We start from the raw sequence: 24,221 nt of genomic DNA, 5'->3' as shown, positions 1-24,221 counted from the left end.
AACAATACTGTCACTAATATTCTTATATCTGCGTAGATAAATTAATTACTCCGTGTGGGTTGTCATTTTATGCCGTGGCATATAATTATTATTGCTATAAATTTCCTCATGCACAATGTGTTTTTAAATGATTGTGTAAATAGTAAATTACTGTATCTATGTGATTATTCAAACTTTTGAGTTGAAAAAACTCGTGTTTTCAACCAATTATATAACAATGCGTCGGTTCAAAAGACAGTACGTCTACGTGGAATTTTTGTGAAGAATTTTAATCTGACTCATTTACTGCATTCATTTAGATTTGTTTCAAAACTAATGTGCATATATATGAATAACTTTTGTCAAATGTTAGTGGATCATTCCTTGGTTTTACACGACCAAAACATGTGCATATATGTTTGTGTGAATGTATATCTGTTGTCCACTTTTGATTTATAATTTTTAAATCATATGCTAAATGATAGAGGATATACATGTAATGAATTTTGTTTACATGTGTGTAATCGTAAACTTTGATTTCAAAGTGGCTATTTACTATTTTGTGGAAATAGTAGTTTAAAGTATTTATATTTAAGTACTTGTGAATTTAAATATATGTATATATATGTTCAAAAATCTGAGTAGATGGACATAAATTGTGGCTCATTAATGAGATCAATCAAATCGTAAAATCGGTTTTCAATGTCCCGGTTGAATTCGTTTTATCAACCAACTTGTGGGGGGACTTTGTATAATATAGTTCCGCGCAAGGAAAATTATGTTTGGAAAAGTAGCAAATCGAGCTACAAATATCTCAAAGTGTGTGGGTGAGAAAAACTTGAAATCAAGTGACATTCTATGATATTAAATTATCTCAATCACACTACATGAATAAAAGTGCTCGAGAAATTTAATTTACAAATGTAATAGTGTGACATAAGTTGAATATTCTCGAATATACTTTTGAGGAGTATAGTGAGACAAATTAGAATTTTGATTAATAAAAATCAAAATTAGTGAGTAATTATGTGTTCACTTAAGGATGTGTTGCTATTTCTTGGAAATTTTCCAAATTACAAATAGTGACTGCCACCTTTAAAGGTGTTGATATAATTTAAGTGAAAATACACACGATTACAATTGGATTTATCGGATAATTTGTGAGGAAGCTCTTTATATGTCTGCTAACATATTTATTAGAGTTTCGTACAAGAAAGTACCTTTCCTTATGAGTAATTGGGAATGTATAGAGTTGAGTGATAAATATCTCGAAATGTGGGGTATTTAGCTATAAGTCAAATATGCTTGTATTTATCCTTGAAGGATATAGTGATGCATACTACACCTTCGAGTAAGATGAGTCGAAATCAACGTGTGCTTAAGTATTCACCTTACGAGATATTATTTCTTGGAAAATCTTCCATACAATTATGTATAGCTAAATCTATTGTGAAATTGAATAAAGCGAGAGAAATTGAGTGACTTCATAATTTATTGGAGAATATTCCAGTAAGGTTGAAACTTGTGTCAGCCTTATATTGCGATAATCAAATAAACAATGCATAGAGCACATGACTTTATGTATAATGGTAAGTCTCGACATATTCGTCATAGACATCATACCGTGAGAACATTCACTCTCTAATAGAATAATTTCTATTGATTTTGTGAAATCCAAAGATTACCTATTGGATCCAATTAGTATAAAGGTTTATCTAGTGAGAGTTGAATGTGCATCGAGGGGAATAGGTTTAAAGCCTAGATAACTAAGTTACCTTATACGGAAACCTAACTTGGCGACTGGAGATCCCACGAACCAAGTTCAATAGGCCAACCAGTTCTGTGTAACTTAACCAAATGTAGCACTTAGGAGTTTAACTCCATCCTATTCCTTTGATGCGATAAGTGCAACCTACGACGTTTAAAAAGGTTAAGCTATTGCTTTTAATGACGTCTATATCTTGTCAAGTACAAGTGGGGTATAGTCGGATACTCTTTATAGATGCGGTCACCTATGTTAGTGTGAGCTGGGTCGGCTCGTTGAGAATTCTTATAAAGGCTTAAATTCTCTAAAGCACTCGCAGAACCCGAGAATGTTCAGGGCCGAAATGAACACAACCGAGAACTTGAAACACGCGTGTTTAGTACGGTGTTAAGTTTATTGTCTTGGTTTACACAAACAACCGACAGTTCAAGATGAAATAATTCACTGATTGACTAAGTAAATCCGATAAACTTTAACTAGGGAAGGTTCAAGATGAAATATTTCACCTATCCCGATGCCGTACTATTCCTAAAAGATTTTTGACAATATGGTCTCATGAGATGAGGTTGGAAGAATAATTTTATTCATGTGGGGGATTGTTGGAATTTTTAATTGAATAAAATAATTAGGGTATTTCAAATAGGTGCATGTTTGGAATGAATGGGTTTCTTTCCAAACAACACGTCTATTTATGAAATAACTCTTTTCAAAACAACATATCCCTTCACAAAAGGACTTTTAAATTTCTATAAATAAGACAAAACCTGATCAGTTTTGCACAAGATATAATAAGACGTTTGTGAATATCTTCCCAAAACTCTTCTGTCAAAATTTCGTTCCTACGTTTCTAGTTCGCCGTGGGCTTCGAATTTGTGCAAATATCGAAGTATCCGACTGTTGTATCTTGGGAGACTACCGGGAGTGACTGTTGCACCGTAGACAGCCCGGAAATATTGTCTTAAGGACATTGCTTTTGCAAGCCTCAGTCGATTTTTCGTTCTTCATATTTCCGGTTAATTTCTACCTCCAAGTAAGTGTAATTCTTATTCAACTATTTACGCAGATTGTTATATTTATACCAACAGAAACTAAACACCGTCACAACGGCTATTACCAAAAGTATCTTACGGTTCCAGATTTATGAAAGACAACTGCGTCAAAAACAGTTTGCTCAAAAGTAATAATACGTCAAGATAAAATACCAAAAAAAACATTCTACGTAAGTTCATAACTGTATTAAACTAAAATAATCAAGCGTTATTTTTTTTGCTCAAATTAATCTTGTTGCTTCCCCAATCTAGAAATGTTTTCACAATTTCAGTTCGCATTGCTGGGTATTCCGATTCAGCTTCGTCCTTTATTATTGGTTCTTGCTTGAAAAGTTTCTTTATGATATATAAAACCACCACACCGCAGTCAACGCTATCATATTTTTGTTGTGGCGCTTCAGTGAGTGAAACGACTTTCTCATCTGGACATACGAATACGAGTTGTGATGATCTGCTATTTTTCCGAAAGTTTTTTTTCTGGAATTGTACAGTATGTAAGTTAAAGGTGTACTATCTTGTAATTTAAAATATAGAAAAATGACAATAATAAATGGAAATTTTACCAGTTCCATTGCTTCTGCAAGATAACAATCATTGGAGCGACGACACATAGAATTGTAGAATATCCAATCCCCCTGAAATTTGTCTAGTACAAGTAATGTCTAGTGATCTGGACATCTATTTTATGGTGTACTAATATGGAGAATGGGTCTTAAGTACTTACAATACAACTATTTGTAGAAATCAACTATTTCAAAATATATTAATTGCCAACATAAGCAATTCAATCTGAGTATTTCCACAATCAACTATTTCTAATGAACTATTTAAACAAACATCTATGCCACATTCAACTATATCTAACTTAGCTAATTTAATATCAACTATTTTTTACAAAATAGTCTATTTAAAGCTTTTTACACACATAAGCCAAGAACAATTAACACAAAGAGCCAATGATTTGTAGATGGCATTCAACATATTTCACAACATATCAAGCAAAATTGACTATTTTGTCTGCTTTTCATAACATGTTATGTGATATTGTCTGAACAGTTTGTACATACAAATGCTCACTAATTCCCGCAAGAATAATAGATTAATTACCTGCGTCGGTTTGCCGAATGTCATTCAATGTTTTTGTCCTACGTTCTCCTGTACAGAAAAAAAAAATATAAAACAAACACATTTGTAAATTGTGTTGTTTGGTAGAATTCAAGATAGGATGTTAATGAACATGACTATTTCAATTGGGATACTTACTGCTCGCAGACATCGTTTTCATTAACCAATTGCGTTGAGTTGTTGCTCACAGCTTCAAGAATTTCGTTGATTTTGTAGCTTCTTCGACTACTTATTTGTCCTACGAAACTTCAGAATTTAGTTGTTTGCAGAAATTTTGGTGATAGAGTTTAGAGTTTTGGAAGGAATTCGGTTGTTTCTGCCATAGATTATGTCGATGTAGTCGTTTAGGCGATTTAGGTTTTGCAGGTGGCGGTTTATGGAAAAGATTTGTGGAGCGAGATTTTGGGGATCTAATCAGCACGATTGCAGCGATCTCAAATCTCCGAATTTTGTGTGTAATTTTTGTTTAATAAAATATGGCTTCTAGAAGGCTATTTTCGAAAATTACTAAAATAGTGGATTTTCTACTAATATTGAAAATATGGTTGGATCCCGTCTTATTAAAAAGGTTTTTTATGCATAAGTCCCCAACTAAGCATCTTTATTATTCTAGGTTTAGGGGCTATATCTCTTTCACCAATAAGCCACCCCTTTAATATTTATTATAAATAAAGGAAACATTCATGTATATGCCAATATTACCCTCAACTATTTATACTCAATTCTTAATTGTAACCCCAATTTAATCAATTTTGTCCACAAAAATCCAATTTTGACTTTTTTTTGGAGCATACTAAAAATATGCTCCAATTTCATCATTAACTTAATTTAATCTCAATTTGACCCCAAATTTCACAAATTATTCAATTTTGACCCAAAAAACATTTTTTCAAAAAAAAAAGTTTTTTGCCGCCGGACTCCGGCGTTGACTTTTCAATTTTTTTTTATTATTTTTTTTTCTTTCTTTCGGATTTTTTCGCCGGTCTCCAACGTTGATTTTTTTTTCTTTTTTCTTTTCTTTTCTTCCGAATTTTTCGCCGGTTTCCGGCGTTGACTTTTTTTAGTGTTTTTCTAAGTTTTTTTTTTTTTTTTTTATGTCCGCCGCTAAACGTTGACCGTAATTGTGCTGTCACTACAATAAATTAAGGTAATTATACTGTCAAAGACATTTAATTAACGCAATTGTACTGCCGTTGACAATACATTTATGTAATTGTTCTGCCGTTGACAGTAAATTAACGAAATACTATTATTTTTTATTTTTTGTTGTTTTTTTTATCTTGTTTGATTTGTTGACAAGTCAACGTAATTATATTACTGTCGTTGACAGTAAAATAACTATAAACACAATAATATTACTGTCAACAACATCAATATTATTATTTTTTTGGGTTTTTTTATTTTATTTGAGTTATTCACGGCTGTGGCGGAGCTACGTGCAGTTGTGGGTGGGCTGAAGCCCACCCTGATTTTTTTTCTTTTTATAATATTTTAATGCTAATTATGTTTAGTTAGCATTTTTATACACTATTTGAATCATAATCCAATTTAATTAGCCCACCCAAGAGATTTGTAATGTAGTTTAAAGAGCTCCAATAATTATATTTTGGACAATATACAATTTAATTTATATAATTTAATTAAAATATACAATTTTTTATTTATTTTGCTCTATATTTTCGAAAAAAACTCTTAAAAAAATTCGGGGGCTCTACCTCGGAACCCCGTAAAATTAGCCCACCCTGACCACAAATCCTGGCTCCGCCAGTGATTCACGGAGTAACGTAATTATATTACTGTCTATTATTGTAATATTACTGTAAACACAATAATATTACTGTGGTTGACGATAATATTACTGTTGTTATAGTAATATTGTTGTCAACCACATCAACATTATTATTTTGTTTGGAATTTTTTGTTTGTTTGAGTTATTCACGGAGTAACGTAATAATATTATTGTCTATTATTGTAATATTAATGTGGTTGACGGTATTATTACTATTGTTATAGTAATATTACTGTCACTCACAGTAATATTAATTCTTTTGGCTTTTTATTATGTTTACATTTGTTGAACGGTCAACATAGTAATATTACTCTATTACACAATAATAATGAGTTTTGTTGTGTTAATATTACTGTGCTAGAGATTAATATAGCAATATTACTGTGTTAAACTATAGTTTAGTTAATTTTACTGTGTTTAACAGTAATATAGTTAATATTACTGTCAATCACAGCACTATTGTTGTTTAAACGAAAAAAAAAATTACAGAAAGAAAGAAAAGAAAAAAAATTCAAAAAAGTCAACGCCGGAAACCGGCAAAAAAAAGAAAAAAAAATTGAAAAGTCAACGCCGGAATCCAACGGGAAAAAAAATTGAAAAAAAAAAGTTTTGGGTCAAAATTGAATAATTTGTGGAATTTGGGGTCAAATTGAAGTTAAATTAAGTTAAAGATGAAATTTGAACATATTAAAGTATGAAGGGTTATTTTAGTCATTTACAAAAATCTGGACCATATGTGGACTTATTGATAAAGAAGTTTGTTGTCTGGATCTCTTTATGAATAAGTACCCATTGATGGGCTTATTTGTAATGACTTCTATAAAAAAACACTATAGGGTGTATGGCTAATAGACTCTAAAATAAATATGTAAATTGTTTAACTATTTCGAGATACACGTGTTATTTGAGACTTCCGAGAGCATTCTACTCTACTTGGATTATCGGTTGCTGAAAGCCTGAAACAACTCATAAAACATATATTATCGGTTAATGATAATAATAATAAGGGGTAATGGCAAATAGGCCCATGACAAGGGCACTTAATTAAAAAAGGGACATCCTACTTTTTTGTTTTTCAAATAAACCCACCCCATTCAAACTTATTTGCAAATAAGGAAAATCCATTTATATATACCAAAATTACCCCCAATTCATTGAAACCCAATTCAACTCCAACTTCTTAAATATTACACATTGACCCCGGATTTAAACAAATATATCACATTAACCCCCAAAACTTTTTTTTTTCAGAAAATAATTTTTTTTCTGAAATATTTTTTTTCCGGCCAGATTCCGGCGTTGACTTTTTTTTTTTTTTTTTTTTTTATTTTTGTTTTCCTGAAATTTTTTTCCGGTCGGTCAACGGCCGTTGACCGCCGGGTCTCCGGCGTTGACTTTTTTTTTTTTTTTTTTTTTTTTTTTTTTTTTTTTAATAATTTTGTTTTTTCTTAAAAAAATATTTTAATTAATTTTACTGTCTTGGCTGCTAAATTACTGTCTCCGGCAGCTATTTAACTGTCGGAGACAGTAATTTAACTGTTAATTGACTTTTTTATTCTTAAAAAAAATATTTTTAATTAATATTACTGTATTCGTTGCTAAATTACTGTCTCCAGCAGTTATTTAACTGTCGGAGACAGTAATTTAACTGTTAATTGACTTTTTTATTCTTAAAAAAAATATTTTTAATTAATATTACTGTATTCGTTGCTAAATTACTGTCTCCAGCAGTTATTTAACTGTCGGAGACAGTAATTTAACTGTTAATTGACTTTTTTATTCTTAAAAAAAATATTTTTTAATTAATATTACTGTATTCGTTGCTAAATTACTGTCTCCAGCAGTTATTTAACTGTCGGAGACAGTAATTTAACTGTTAATTGACTTTTTTATTCTTAAAAAAAATATTTTTTAATTAATATTACTGTATTCGTTGCTAAATTACTGTCTCCAGCAGTTATTTAACTGTCGGAGACAGTAATTTAACTGTTAATTGACTTTTTTATTCTTAAAAAAAATATTTTTTAATTAATATTACTGTATTCGTTGCTAAATTACTGTCTCCAGCAGTTATTTAACTGTCGGAGACAGTAATTTAACTGTTAATTGACTTTTTTTTGTTTTTTTTTAATTTTTTTCCTTACAAAAAAATTTATTTTAATTAATATTACTGTCTTGGATGTTAAATTACTGTTTCCAACAGTAATTTAACTGTCTTAGACAATAATATTAATAATATTACTGTTCGGAAAAATAATATTCATAATATTACTGTCCCAAACAGTAATATTACTGTCTGAGACAGTAATTTAGTAGTCAAGACAGTAATATTAATTAAAATATTTTTTTCTAAGAAAAAATAATTCAAAAAAAAAAAAAAAAAAAAAAAAAAAAAAGTCAACGCCGGAGACCGGCGGTCTCCGGCGGTCAACGCCGGAATCTGGCCGGAATCTGGCCGAAAAAAAAACATTTCAGAAAAAAAATTATTTTCTGAAAAAAAAAAAGTTTTGGGGGTTAATGTGATATATTTGTTTAAATCCGGGGTCAATGTGTAATATTAAGGAAGTTAGAGCATAATGGGTGGAATTGTTAAGAATTATATTATTGAGGGTATTTTAGACTAAAGACATGGGGATGGGCTTAATTGAGAGACTGTTTTTTTTGTGGACTAAAATGCATTTAAGTCCCATGTAATGGGTCTTTTTGCCATTTGCCCTTGAAACAAAGACTCTGCACTCTGCAGTAGTACGTACTTATTTGCCAGGCCAGTTGGCTTTTTATATGTGTGTTGGGGGGTGGGGGGATGGGGGTGGGGAGTGGGTGGTGGGTGGTATGTTGTGTGTGTAAAAGATAAAATGAAGTCAACTAATTTTCTGCCTTTATCAATTTCATTCTTAAGCTAATCTTCTGTTAATTTTAGTTAATGTTGATATCATGTAGTAATTTTCGTTATTATTTAACCACTTACCAAATCGCTATGGGTAATGGTGCAAGTTGGATGGATTAGATCGGAAATAAGTTTTTCGAAAAAAATCAACTTCTTATCGTATATCAAATAACACTTCTGATTTTATTTTTATTTTATTTCTGAAAGTTTTGGAAAATAGAAGCTCTCGATAATTCCAATAAGTCGCAGCTGCAATGATTTTTCGGAAACTTAAGAAGTATTCGGAATTTAATTGGAATTCTTGGAAATTTAAAAAACGATCACAAATAAATTGTTACTTTGCTTAATGAGTTAAATGGAAACTTATTAAAATTTACTATAGTAATATATTATATTCTTATAAATAAAATATAAAATAATTATTTAATACAGTATTGTGAAAAAAAATCAGAACATTGGAATTATTTTTGGACAACAAAATTGGACAGGAAATCGGAATTTTAAAAAATGTGTAAATAATATATGACAATTTTAAAATGACACTTAATATAGAAAAAAAAAAATTGTGGTCAAAGCATCACTTAAAAAGAATAGAAATAAAGTGTAAAATTAAGAAGATAAAAATTAATGTATCAATGAAAGAGTAAACTTATAGATAATATAGAGCAAGAAAAGATTATTAACTTCAAGTATAAATCAATATGGTTGCTATTATGTTTCTTTTTGTTCGTTGATTGCTTACAACGTACATTACTATTAAATCTTTGGGGAAATATGCAAAACCCCCCTCAAACCATAAATATTATGAGTTAAACTCATTTGACTTTTAAGACTTTTGCCCACTCCCAAAGTCCAATCTTAATTAGTGAAACCCCCCTCAACAATTGTGATAAGACGAAACTACCCTTATCAGTAGTTTTTAAAATAATTGCAATATTTATTTTCCATAACCGTCTCACGTGATTGTAGGATTACATTAATTCTTTCCATATAAAATTTGTGGGGGTCATTTGTGTTTGATTTTGATATTCCAATTGTTGTTATTCAGTCAATTTGTTTTTTGAAAAGATGCAGTTTGAGCATGAGAATGCAGTTGCAGCATCATGACTATAGTCATATTCGAATATGACTATACTCGTATTTATGTATTTAGTTATTCGAATTGTAATTCTTTTTTTTTTTTTCTTGCGTTACTTGATATGTTAGTGTAAGTTTCAATGTGTTTGTTGTGGCTGAATTGAATTCACGTAATATTATGTGAATTGCATTTACAAAATAGTGCAGATTCATTCAGCAGAATTATGCACACAATAGTCACATTATCATGTTTTTTTGTAGTGCTGCACATCATGTCGTCAACCTTGATGATTGTGTTGAAGTATGGAGGGTCGTTTGGGTGAAGATATGCCAGGGTGATTTTGTGTATGAAGACCTCGTCGACTCCCGTCCCTCTCTCTCGTTTTTTTTCTATCTTTATTTATGTTTTTCGATTTCTTTTTTCCAGATCTGAACACCAGTAGTAACATGACTATAGTGATATTCGAATATGACTATAGTCATATTTATGTATTTTTCGAATATGAGTGTAGTCATATTCGAATACGACTATTGTTGAATATGTTCTATCTTCTCGTTTTAGAGTTGACTTCTAATAACAAGATTCAAATTGTGATTTTTTGTGTGGATGTTGATTGAATTGTTTTCGTAAATAATAGGGAATCTTCATTGGTTTATATGATTTGGTTATTTATATGATTTGGTTAACATGACTATGCCATATAATCGGAACTTTGAAGTTCAAAATGTAAAAAACAACAATATATAGAAAGAATATGACTACAGTTTATAGTCACATATAGTCATATTCAACCATAGTCATATTCGGCGTTGCAAACCTATTGAGAAAAAAAATTCAATTTTTTTTTAAAAAAAGTTTTAAAAAAAATTTAAAATAATATTTTTATTAAAAAATATTAAAAAAAAAAAAAATTAAAAATGACTAAATAAAGTCCAAAAATAATATAAACATAAAAAATAAAAATAATAAATCCGATTTTTTTTTTTTTTGATTTCGTAGCAATTTTTTAGGAATTTGGAAGCATATTTTTAGGAATTAAATTGTTGTTATGGAAAGAGAGAAAAAAAGAATAATTGAGATAAATTATACTATGAGCAGTTTTATTAGGGAAAATATATAATTAAGCCTAATTAGCGAGATTAAGTGCCTCATTAATAGGGATTTCGAAATTAGTGGATAATTATAAAAAAAATGTGATAGGTACTAGAGGGGTAAGATTGAAAATAAATATTCTAGGAGGTTTTCACAAAGAAAGAATTATAGTATAGACATATCACTAGTTTTTATCTAAAGGAGGGGGTGTATAACTAATGACCCCTAAATCTTTATAAAATATAGCTACTACTTATCAAAGAAAAGAAAAATACAAAAGTATAACTCAAGATACGTGTAAATAAGTAAACAACAGTAGTTTAAATTTTTGTTCTGTAAACTCACACCTTTGTTCACTAGCTATTGAAAAGACACATGTTAAACTATCATTGGTATAAAATACAAAGATAAGTCCCCATAAGATATAAATATTTGTATCTATACTATACTACGAAAAATGTCTATCTATCATAGTACAAAAATAATTACTGGGCCTAAAATAAATGTCCTTATCAAATCAAATTAATGGGTTCAACTCGTATATTAAAGACCCCATATTAAAGGCCCAATATTTATTACCCAATCATACAATTAAACCAGAATTGACTACAGTCAACGCATTACTTGTATTGTGTAGATATTGTGTTGAGTCAATACATTACCTATTTTCAGGTGGAGTCAATAAATATCAAGAGATTATTTTGTAGACCCCTCATTTTCAAACTATATAAAACTAACTAACAAGTGGATTACACCCTAGAGGAAATCCTTCTCATTCGAAAATATTTTGACATATCCCCTGGCCTCCTGAAGTTCCTATTATATCCTTTTAAAATCAGATTTAAACCCTAGCCACTCACATTTCGATCTCTTTCTTCTTCTCACAGATTCAAAATTCCGCCTCCATAAACTTCTCACCGACGAAATTGCTTCCCGGAGTCATAACTCTCTCTCCGGTGGTCGGAATTCGATGGTTTAACTACCGTTGGATTCCTCTCGTCGAGCTCTTTCTTTTGGTGGTGATTTCATTCAGTTTTGAGCGCATATCAGTTTCTGCAATTTTTTTCATTCGACGACAGTGGTCTTGCCGGAGGTGTAATTTGTGTTCCACCATTCGAAATTTGACGGGCTACCCACCGTTGGATTCCTCTCGTTGAGATCAATATTTTGATGGTAATTTCGTTGTTTTTATGTTCTTAGATTTATTTCTATAATTTTTTGCATTTGTGGGCGCACGGAACCGTGGGTGGTTATTAGCGGCGCCTAGGGTTTTGGTAGGAGGCGAGGGGGTGAGGAGTCAATGTCTATTTGATTTAAAATATGTAGCATTTCCTAGCAATAACCTCTCTCTCTATCTCTCGATCTCTTAGTACTTCGATCTCTTAGTGCTTGTTGATTTTTGAGTGTTTTGATGTTTCTTCAAATTTTGTTTATTTGCACTAAAGTAATTTTTTTTGTTTTGATTTGACAATTGCAGCTTAATGAAAGCAATTGATCCTCTCCTTGAATGTGTCAAAAATTTGGTTGAAGTTACATGTGAAGTAGTGTTCAACAAACTGTACACATTACTATACATTACTATACATATAGTAACATGTAATTACATATGCATATATTTGTGTATTTTCGATTTGTATTTTATTGGTTCTGAGGTGATTTATAATAAAAATATTGAATTTTGTAAATTTTTGTTGGGGTTTATGAATTTCTTTTGTATAAGCCAGTATTCGTGTGTGTATATAATTGATCGACTAAAAATATGGGTAAAAAAAACGAACGTAACTACGAATTACTATAGGTACTATAGTTACATGAAGTTATTTTCAGTACAGTAAACATATTGTTTTGAAAATTAAAAAGAAAATTAAAAAATTAAAAAATTACAAAAAGAAAATTAATTTTTTTAATTTAAAAAAAAATAAAAAAATAAATATATATATAAATTTAACAAACATGTTTATTATTATTTAAAAAAATAATAATAATAAATAAATCAGCGAAAATGATAAATGCAGGACCAGAAATGTTGAATGCAGTTTGGCCGAAAATTGCATATAAGGGTAGTATATTACTCTCGCTTCTCTAGGGGGTATGTCAAATGATGATTTAGGCTTGGGTTTATCCCTAGTTTATTTGGTAGTTAGGGGTATGTAAAATAACCCCAAATATTAAATATAACCAAAACACTCTTCAAAATAATGGGTAATTGGCACTTTGCACCCTTGAATTACATGTCTTTGGCACTTTGGACCATTAAATTAAAAAAATAGCACTTTGCACCCTCTAATTAGTATTTGCTTGGCACTTTACACCCTACTACACCTTTTGGCTAAAAAAATGACATACAACCAGTTCTATGTGTTTCAAGAGTAGCAACTTTGGCATTTTACCACAACAGATTCAAAGAATCCCTAAGAAGAAGCTCTAATATTTTTTTTCTTCAATCCTTCCAAAATAAATCTTATTTTGCCCTAATATGCTAATTTATTAGCTATAACTCAAGAATAGTTGGAGAATCTACACAAGAAATCAACACTGAGATGCTTTTAAATAAAAAATATTATCTAAAATTTTATGAACTGTGTATACTGATATACATTGGTTATTCTTCTACGTGCCTGGTCATGGAGGGGGGCTCCGTCGAGTTTCATAAAAATCAGGATACAATGGGATTTTATGATTTTCCTCCTCTTCTCTTTATGTGTTCATTATCAATAAAAAAAAGGGCTCTTCTTCTCTTTATCTAGTCGTTGTTATAGAAATTTCTATGGAAAATGTTCGGTCCCAAATAAGGTCAAATTATTTGATTGGAGGCTTTGTGGATGAATTATGTCATGTTTGCCATCATCCCTCAATTCACTCTGTTTTTCAATTATGAGTTCTCTGTATATCATAATACAAGTCATGTATGTAATCTCTAAACCAGTAGTGATTCAAAAAATATCTGATACACTTGGCTACTACATCACAATCGGTAAGAATTCATTAAAAAGATTAGAGTTGAAAAAAATAGAACAAATAGCTTAGAATTCATAAACTTTGCAGATTTCCAATTGAGAATGAAGAAAGAAAAGTAAAAGAACGGTTTTTAAGTTTGTGGGAAATTATAAAGACATATATGCCCCTTTTCAAACCCATAAAACAGGTTGTAGGTCCATTTTCTAGCCAAAAGTTGCAGCAGCGTGCAAAGTGTCAAGCAAATACCAATTAAAGAGTGTAAAGTGCTATTTTTTTAATTTAAGGGTCCAAAGTGTCAAATTCATATAATTCGAGGGTGCAAAGTGTCAATACCCCCAAAATAATTCAATAAAATTAATCAAATTGATCACTTCCCCTTGAACGCAACATTTTGCACCGTTTTCCTCGTACTTCTTTTTTACCGGCAGAAATGCCAGCCGGCGGCGGCAGGAGGAAATCTCGGCATAACCGAAATCGCAACCAATATCCGCCATAATTGTACTAGATGATCTCATCCTGTAAAGCCAGAAGTTTACTCGCTCCAGAAAATTCCAATTTACCCAATTCAAGTTCAGCATTATTAGCCGACGACGATGGCGCGTGTAGACGCTCGGCGGCGAATGCAGTGACCAGGCGATACGAAGATTTGGCGGCTCAAAAAATTTGTTAGATCAAGTTCCGTCTCCTAGATTTGGAGCCACGTGGAGGTTGTTCATTTGCTAGGTGAAGTCGACCGATTATGGTGATGGCTGAAGAAAATCGAGGCAGAAAAGCCTTTACTTGGGTAATGCCTTCCTCTTCGGAAGGATTTGATGAGGGGTAAATTAAGGAGTGTGTGGTGCATGTTAGGAGTAAATCACAGATGTCATAAAACAAATTTGATGAGCAATATATAACATACATTCCCTTTTGTTAGCATAATTAGTTTTTCATTTAAACTTTCAAATGTATAATTTAGATAAGTCGTATAGGGTTGGAGTCTATCTATTAGTTACTCCATTGTATTCTTCCTCTATATAATAGCAATATACATCTACTGTTTTGGTGTGAACTACCAAACAACTTTTCTTCCATCTTATAATCTTACATGGTATCAGCCAGATATTATGCACAAGCCTGACTCTGAACTTACGCTTCCGTACAAAATATTTTCTTTATAAAATGTCTACCCCTTCCGACACCTCGAATGGAACCACCAACCCTTCACTCACTCTCACGTTTCCAAATATCTCATCCCAAATAGAACATAAAATGGATGGCACCAATTATCTTCAATGGCTTGCACAAATTGTTCCACTCCTTCGAAGCTTCGAACTTATGGGGTTTGTTGATGGTTCAGATTCCACCCCACCCTTAACTCTTGCTGATCAATCTCCAAATCCAGCATGTAAGATCTGGTATAGGAGAGACCGACATCTTTTAAGTCCAATCCTTGCTTCTTTAACTGTTAATTTTGTTTCAACAGTTTATGGTCATAATACCTCCAAGCAAGTTTGGACTGCCCTTGCCTCTCGGTATTCGGCACAGTCTCGTTCTCGATTGGCTCATCTTAAACGCCAATTGCAAACTATTTTTCAAGGGTCCCGTTCATGCAATGAATTTATCGACACTGTCAAATCCATTGCCGATCTATTAGCTGAGCGAATTGATGAACACGACGTTATCTCATATATTCTTGCCGGTCTCAATCCTTCTTACAACTCCTTTGTCACGTCATTCAATTTGGCGTCCATAGATAAGGAATTCACTTTGGAAGATCTTGTGGCTGAGTTACTTGGATGCGAATCAATGCTTGACGCTCAACATTATTCTTCTCTCAACGATACACACTTTACTATGGTTGCTGCCAAAGGGAGGAGTTCAATGCCAAAATGAAAGCACTTTTCACCTCTGCCTAAAGGTAACAATTTTGGGCAGCAAAGAAGATCACTCCATGCCACTTTTAACAATCGTTTGCCACTTTTACCGACCCCAACGCAAAAACCAGGTGATGTTTCTACTCCCATTTACAAAGAAAAATGTCAGATTTGTGATAAAACAAGCCACAAGGCTATCGACTGTTACCACATGTTTGATTTATTAAGAATACTGCCTCTACTTCCATAAAAGATGGCAAATCCCAGTTTAATCTTGCCAATGTTTTACAGTGTCGTTCAGCATCTTCAAACTTAATTTCCATAAATAAGTTTTGTTAAGATAATGATTGTTAGTTTTTACTAACTCGTGATGATTTTTTTGTGAAGAAGAATCACACGGGCAAGATTCTGTTCCACGGAATGGTTGAGAATGGCTTATATCCCTTTGCTTTCAATTAGACTTCTTCAAGAAAACTGCAGTGTCATACATCTACTGTAGGAACCAAAGCGTCTTTAACTCGTTGGCATTGTAGATTAGGGCATCCATCTTCATCTGTTCTTAAGAGTTTAGTTATTTTACACAGTCTTCCAATTTTAAGTTCGACAAATAAAGTGGACTTTTGTTCTTCTTGTCAACTAGACAAAGCAACAAAATCGCCGTTTTATTCTTCATCTCGTCAATCAACAAAACCTCTAGAATTAATACACTCCGATGTTTGGGTTACACCAATTAATTCAATCAGTGGCTGTAAATTTTATGTTTTATTTATTGATGACTTCTCTCGTTTTTCGTGGTTGTATCCTTCATATCACAAGTCGGATGTTTTCTCTACATTCGTGAAATTTAAAGTACTTGTTGAAAATCTTTTTTCCATGTCTATCAAACAATTTCAATCTGACAATGGTGGTGAGTTTGTTTCAGCTTCATTTAAAGATTTATTTACAAAATCTGGGATACACCATGGATTAACTTGTCCATATACTTCTCAACAAAATGGTGTAGTCGAGAGAAAACATCGTCATATTTAATGAGATTGGGCTTACTTTATTGGCTGGTTCGGGTTTATCGCAAAAATATTGGGTCGATGCTTTTTTTGTTTTTTTTTGATTAATATGTAGCTCACCTAGGGTGGTGTAGAAAACTAACTGGGAGAGCAAAGAAGATCAGTAGCTTGACAACTTGATAAAATGATGATGCTAATATGTAGCTCACCTAGGGTGGTGTAGAAAACTAACTGGGAGAGCAAAGCAGATCAGTAGCTTGACAACTTGATGATCCTGAGGTACCTGCGATTATAGAACACATGAACTAAGCCGGGGGTTGATCCGGCGGAAACCCCTCCGACGCTCAAGTCAGACGTGCTGATCATAGAAAATAGTCCAGAGAATACAATTGTAGTATTGCTCAGTTAATAGGACGTCCTTGAGATGGGATGTGCACCCCCTTGGGAATGTTCAATTTTTTGAGTAGGGAGATTATCCTCGTTCCTTGAGATGGGATGTGCGCCCCGTTGGGGATGTTTTATTTTTTGAGTAGGGAGATTATCCTCGTTCCTTGAGATGAGATGTGCACCCCCTTGGGGATGTTCTATTTTTTGAGTAGGGAGATTCTACTCGTCTCTTGAGATGTGATGTGAACCCACTTAGGGTTGAAAGGTAAGGGTCATGCCCAACCTTAGGATGGGGATAACTGTCCACTGTAGGATGAGGCGCTCGAGACCTATGGTCTGAGGTGGATGCGCACGGTTGTGCCATTGGTTCGCGCGTGCGCGTCAGACCCTTTTTTCTGTTTTTGAAGTAGGGACGTGAAACACTTGATGGGATGTGAAACCCCTTGGGGTTGAAAGGTAAGTGGATGTACCACCCTTGAGATGAGATGCCCAACTTTAGGATGGGATAGCCCCCCATTTAGGATGAGGCGATCACGAACCACTGAGGTGAGATGCCCAACCTTGGCGATATATGGTGCCACTGATTTAGTGGCAGCACGAGTTGAATCTTCCGTGATCATACGCTGAAGGTCTTCTTCGGTTATCTGAACCGTTCGAGAAGTAGTAGAAATTGATCATGTTGAGGACCCAGTGGGGCCTCACGAGGAGGAGCGTTGGCTCCTGCTATGACGATGTATGGTGCCACTGCTTCAGTGGTAGCACAAGTTGAAGCTTCCGCGATTATACGCTGAAGGTCCTTATCGGTTATCTGAACCGTTAGAGGAGCAAGTAGAAGTTGATATTGTTGAAGGTTCGGCGATCATATGCTGAAGGTCCTCTTCGGTTATCTGAACCGTTCGAGGGGGGCGAAAGTAGACCCCCAGAGAGTCGATGACCCATGGCAAAAATATTAGGTCGATGCTTTTCAAACACCTATTTTTTTTTAATCAATAGGTTGCCAACTAAAGTTTGGAAAATGATACACCATACTTTAAGTTATTCCATCGACACCCAAATTACATGGAACTAAAAACCTTAGGGTGTGAATGTTTTCCTTTACTAAGCCCATATCAGCCACACAAACTATCTTTTCGGAGCAAGAAATGCATTTTCTTAGGATATTCCAATAATCAACGAGGTTATAGATGCTTAGATTTTTCTACAGGGAGAGTATACATCTCACGGCACGTTGTTTTCAATGAAGAGTCTTTTCGAGCAAGTCAAATTAATCATTCTCCTATACATGTGCTGAACAAAACTCTCTCTCATAAGTCTCTCACAGAAGATCAAACTGTTAATATGAGTAACGATTATTGTCTTGCATATTTTCATGATCCTACAGTCACTGCTAATATATCTTCTGATCCAATTCAAACTTCACAAAATATCGTCACCAACAACCAAAAAGATCGTTCAGAACAACGTCCTTGTAACCTCAGATTTGATACACTAAATACTCCCAACAATTCACTACACGAGTCATCCACACCCGATTCATTTTCTCATGAAATTTCACATAATTTTCATGTACCTTCCCCAGACACGCAACTTGATCAATCATTAACTTTGTTAATTCCTACTCCGACTTTGGCTATAGAACTACCTACTGAGTCCATCTCTGAACCCGACAATTCTCGTCGAGTTACTCGTTCATAGAAGAGAAATTCCAAACCAAAGTCTTTTCCAAATTTCAAAGCCCTTTATTCAACTAGACATCCACTACGTGTATTGAGCAGTGTTCTTAGAACTTCTGAAACCGAGCCATCTTCTTATAGTCAAGCAGCATCTTCTCCGGAGTGGCGGGCTGCTATGGGCACAGAGTTTGATGCTTTGATGAAAAATGGTACTTGGTCTCTCTGTCCAAAACATTTTGATCATCATATTGTGCGTAACAAGTGGGTTAATAAAATTAAACGCAAACCTGGTGGGAGTATTGACAGATTCAAAGCAAGGTTAGTTGCTAAGGGATTTGATCAAATTAATGGAATTGATTTTCATGAAACTTTCAGTCCTGCCATTAAACCAGCTACTGTTCGTTTGGTGGTCGCTCTGGCCGTCTCTTTTAATTGGCCAATTCGCCATTGGATGTATCTAATGCCTTCTTGCATGGATTTCTTGAAGAGGAGGTTTATATGGTCCAACCAAAAGGATTATTGACCCCGGCCATCCAAGTTACGTTTGCAAATTGCATAAGTCTCTTTATGGTCTCAAACATGCACCACGTCAATGGTTTTTACGTCTCAGCCAACAACTAATGGAGTTTGGTTTTCAAGGGTCGTCTTTAGATCACTCTTTTTTTACCTTTCACTCGGCTACTGTGACAGTCTTTATACTTATTTACGTCGATGATATCATAATAATTGGATCAAATGAGCATGGTATATTTTTTGTTATTGACAAATTGAATGATAGTTTCGGCATGAAGGCTCTTGGACCTTTGAACTATTTCTGGGGCATTCAAGCATCTCGAGACTCTACCGGTCTTCACTTACGACAAACCAAATATATTTCTGATTTGCTTGATCGTGCAAAAATGACAGAAGCTAAGCCACTTAATTCTCTAGCAAGTGGTACCAAACTATCTGCTTATGGTAGTGACTCACTAAAAGATCCAACTGAGTATCGTCAAATAGTTGGTAGCCTCCAATATTCCACATTGACACGTCCTGACATTGCCTATAATGTTAATCAATTGTGTCAATTTATGCATAATCCTTGCTCGACCCATTGTACATCAGTCAAACGTGTGCTACAATATCTTAAGGGAACTTTTGATTTTGGCTTGTATTACACTCCGTCCTCTATATCTCTTAATACATTTTATGATTCAGATTGGGCAGGTAATCCGGATGATAAAAAATCAACAAGTGGTTATAGGGTTTTCTTAGGCACTAACTTGATTTCTTGGTCCGCCAAGAAACAAAATGTAGTATCCCGGTCAAGTACGGAGGCGGAGTATCGGTCTATGGCAATCGCTACTGCTGAATGATACGAACCCCGTAGAACTTGTTACGAGACCCTAATATCTTCCACGGAAGTAAGACCGAACACATCCAAAAGAACAAGGATTCAGATTGGCGGAAGCAATGAATAATGACCCCATAGCTATAAAGAGCTAGAAACCATTATTATCAAGGTGGAATATTGACCCCGTAGTTATAATGAACCAGAAACCAATATTACAGCGAAGGAGAATTAATCTCACCAAATATTCAAAATATCATTAAAATTCGTCCATTAAAATAGGCCAAATTGTTAACCTATTAATAAGGTCTTAAAAGACTCATTTTTCACCAGGAAAATGACTCCTATCTAAACTATAATAAGGAAAGTTATAAATAAGCAACATTAACCATAAAAAACTCTAAAATAATAAAAACATAATAAATCCTAAATTAAAAACGTGCATAAATAAAATAAATAACTAGATCTTCAAATCGACTTCTCGATCAGCCTTCTTAACTCGCGTAGACGTTGGGCTGTGCACGTGTATGCAATTAAAGCTCCATTTCGACACTGTTCCACTTCGAATATCTCTTCACTCAAAACATATAATCTTACAGTGCACCAAATACAAAAAAATGCAAATTCATCTTCTCTCACTTGGCTACCATGCAGGCGATGAAATCCTCGCAGCGGATCTTGCCATCGGGTCCGACATGGATCTCGCGGATCCACTCGTCAAGCTCGGCGGGATCAAGTTTCTCGCCGATGCTGGTGAATATGTGCCTGAGGTCCGAAAAGACGACGTATTTGGTTCCGTCTTTGTCAAGCGCCTTGAATGCGTCGCGGACCTGCCGGTCGAACGGCTCCGACTTTGGGTGCTTCGACATTAGTTCTGCGAATCTCGCGAAACTGAAGGGGGAATACAGCTTCTCCTCCACGATTATCGACTTCAGCTACACTTGTGTAGGGTTTCCACCAAGTGACCGCATCAGGATTCCGAGCTCCGACGCCGCGATCTTGCCATCGCCGTCGGTGTCGAAGAAATTGAACCCTCCTTTATCGATGATACCCGCTCGTAGCTCAGATCCTTCTGTAAGAGTAGTTGACCAAGAGCCAACTAATTGTTGTATTTTCTCACGCTAATCGTAAATAATCTATTTAGTATTAATGATAAATATCCCCTTTGGCATTCTATATCTTTGTCCCTTGCATAAGCATAGATATAGTCCTTACAGTCATTGTTATCAAAATCGTACGATTTACGATTTGAATCGTACGATTCGATTCGATTTGAATCCTTCACGATTCAAATCGTTGAATAAATCGTAAATCTTAAAAAATCGTACGATTTGCATTCGATTTGTACGATTTACGATTCGATTTGTACGATTTTTACGATTTTTACGATTTGGACAATTTTCAGCAAAAAAATATATTTTCAGAATAAAATTAAAAATTGTGCTAAAATATTAGATTTTAAGTACAAATAAAATAATATATGATAATTTCTCGTAATACCAACACTTTTACATCTTATAATGACTATTTTTTCTTCTTTTGATATTGTTCATCTGCAATTGTCTTTTTTTTTTTAAATTAATAATATTTTTATTGTACTTTGCAACTCTAATAACATTATAAAGTAGCAGGTATATTCAAGAGAGTTTTATTCTTATTTTTTTTCAATGTTATATTTGATTTACTCGGACACACGTCAATTGCCATGCATTGACAAATACTATAAATTAAATGAAATTCTTTTGATATTAAACTTTTTGTTTTTATTGTGTTAAATTTTTTGTATAGTCCATTTACTATAAAATTTTAAATATTAGCATATTAATCATATAACCTTGTAGTTTGATTGTAGATTTCTATGCAACAATATATATATATATATATATATATATATATATATATATATATATATATATATATATATATATATATTTTGTTGTTAATATTATACAATGTCTCATAAATATGTGTACATTATTTAATATATTAATATTTTAATGAAATTTAATAAATCTTACGATTTACGATTCGTTACGATTTACGATTCGCAAATTTGACAAAACGATTTTCGATTCGATTTACGATTTGATAACCATGCTTACAGTTACTTAATTACTATAAGTAGATCTAGTAGAATCATGAGATTATTTAGTTAAGTATAGTAACTGTTAAACATGGTTCCTAGTCAACGGGTTACGCCACTAATGAGGATATCGGCCTTTCCCATTCGAGACTAGCACTTAGTGTATGTGTACTGCGTCTCATCAGTCAACGGTGTTGTGACATCGGCATACATAAGTGGGTGCTCATAAGTTGATGAGTTCACTGAACTCCCTCAATCTAGAGATCTTTAAGTGGTTCCCAATAATCGAGTGGATATTTCAATGATATATTTGTACACCATTAATCCTTAAGACCCAGACATCACCGTGACTTCACTAGAGGACCAGCTGTATCGTGACCTGTCCCGTAATTCCACCGAGGACCGCCCCAAGGGCCAGTGTTCGTGCAGTCCGAAATCTAGTGGGAGGTCTGTGTATTGTAGTAGGAGATTCGATCGCTTGATTAGTCATGGATATCTTGTGTGTTCTTGCGATTTATAATCCATGAAGTCTGTGGCCACAGCTGAAAGTGTCGTGATTAGAGAAATGTGTTTCTCTAAGTCAAACACCAACGAATTATATAATCAAGAACGTCCACACAGTGATTGAACTCATAAAGAGGTCTCGACGAACCAATGCCTCTAGTTCAATCGGGATATATGTATCAAAGGGAACGTATTGTACGTTAACTATATCACAAGGTTCTAGCAGGCACTTCATTTGTATCTAGGGAATCATGACGCGTAGTTGCTAGACGCCAATCTTGATTCGTTGGGTAGTTAAGTTGAAACTATATTCAACATAATTGTAACTCTAGGGACGAGTTTAAACCACAATGGGTTGTGGGCCCACGGCTAGCTTACATCTGAACCATCGAGGGTCACACTGCTCGTGTACTTGAGATCCTTAATGCAACGAACTAAGATTAATTAGTTAATCTTAGTGTAATTGAAAGTCAATATGATTGAGTCCAACATTCGTAATTGTTAATTACGGATGAGAATAAGTAGTGGAAAAGAATCCGACAGAAATTTAGTGAACTTTCTATATTGGGAAGTTTCCCGATTTGGCAAGTCCTAAATTAGGGTTTCCAATTTGGGAAATTGGTAAATTGTAAAGTGGTACTCGTATCGACGAGAATTTGTGCTCGTTGTCAAAATATAATTATTATATTTTTGTGAGCATTCGTTTGTTAGAAACGAGCTGAGAAAGAGAGTGGACTTAAGTTGTTGGGCCTAGCCCAACTTAAGGCCTTTTAGGGTTTTTACAATGAGCATATAAATAGGATTTATATGTCTTGTGAAAGACACACAAAAAAAAAAACAACAAAAAAAAACATAACACAAGCTTGAAACTCTAGCTTCTCTCCCCACGGCCGTCCACCTTGAAGCCGAAACCCTACCTCCGCCACCAGACGCCGCGCCGCCGCCAGTCGCCGCCGCATCGGCATCTTCCTTTTTCCCTTCGTTCTTCATCGTTGTACTTAGCCTATCACGTATCTAGTGCTGTGTGGATAGTGGATTGAATATACGAGGTGAAACCTAAGAGGAGGAAGATTATTATGCCGCCAACGCCGCCACCAGGGTCGTCTCCACGCGCCCCCACGCGCCACCACAAGCCGGTGATGCGAGAAGGCAATTCTGAAAAACTGCTCTCGGATTTTCTACGCAGTCTGGCGAGAAAATTCGCCATAAATCATCGGAGATCGGATTGACGTGAAATTTTGACAGAAGCTTCAAGACTCATAAATATACAATATTCCAGAAGGAATTGTCCATCCAGTAGATAACCATGGAGATATTGAAGTCGGAGCAGGGCTTTTAATTTCAGATTAGCAAACATGTTGGATCAATAGAAGTGGGAAGAGCAGCTAGCCATCTTCTCGAGTCTTCGTTCGATTCACGCTTCAAGGGTAACATATCGTTTTCCCTAATTCATATACATGTATTAATTAATTTATATTAATTGAGATTAATGTATGTTAATTGATTATTGAATCACATGAATCTATATGTTCGATTATGTGTTTATGTGAATCGTTCGTTGAGCATGTTAATTATTTGATTTAATTTCGCGAGCATGCTATGATGATTTAATTTATGTCATTTAAATTAATTATATATGCGAGCATGTTTGTCGGTGATTAG

General features: G+C 33.9%; 1 pseudogene; it reads right to left on the bottom strand.

The window, feature by feature from the left end:
- Positions 1 to 20,551: 20,551 nt before the first annotated feature.
- On the bottom strand, positions 20,552 to 23,549 carry LOC148769977 (putative calcium-binding protein CML13 pseudogene; annotated as a pseudogene).
- Positions 23,550 to 24,221: the final 672 nt, after the last annotated feature.

This window comes from Erythranthe guttata, chromosome 6, assembly GCF_056151865.1.
Source record: "Erythranthe guttata isolate IM_541 chromosome 6, IM_541, whole genome shotgun sequence".
NCBI classification, from domain to species: domain Eukaryota; kingdom Viridiplantae; phylum Streptophyta; class Magnoliopsida; order Lamiales; family Phrymaceae; genus Erythranthe; species Erythranthe guttata.
Note: the sequence above shows the minus strand (reverse complement) of the source record. Positions and strands in the feature narration are given on the sequence as shown.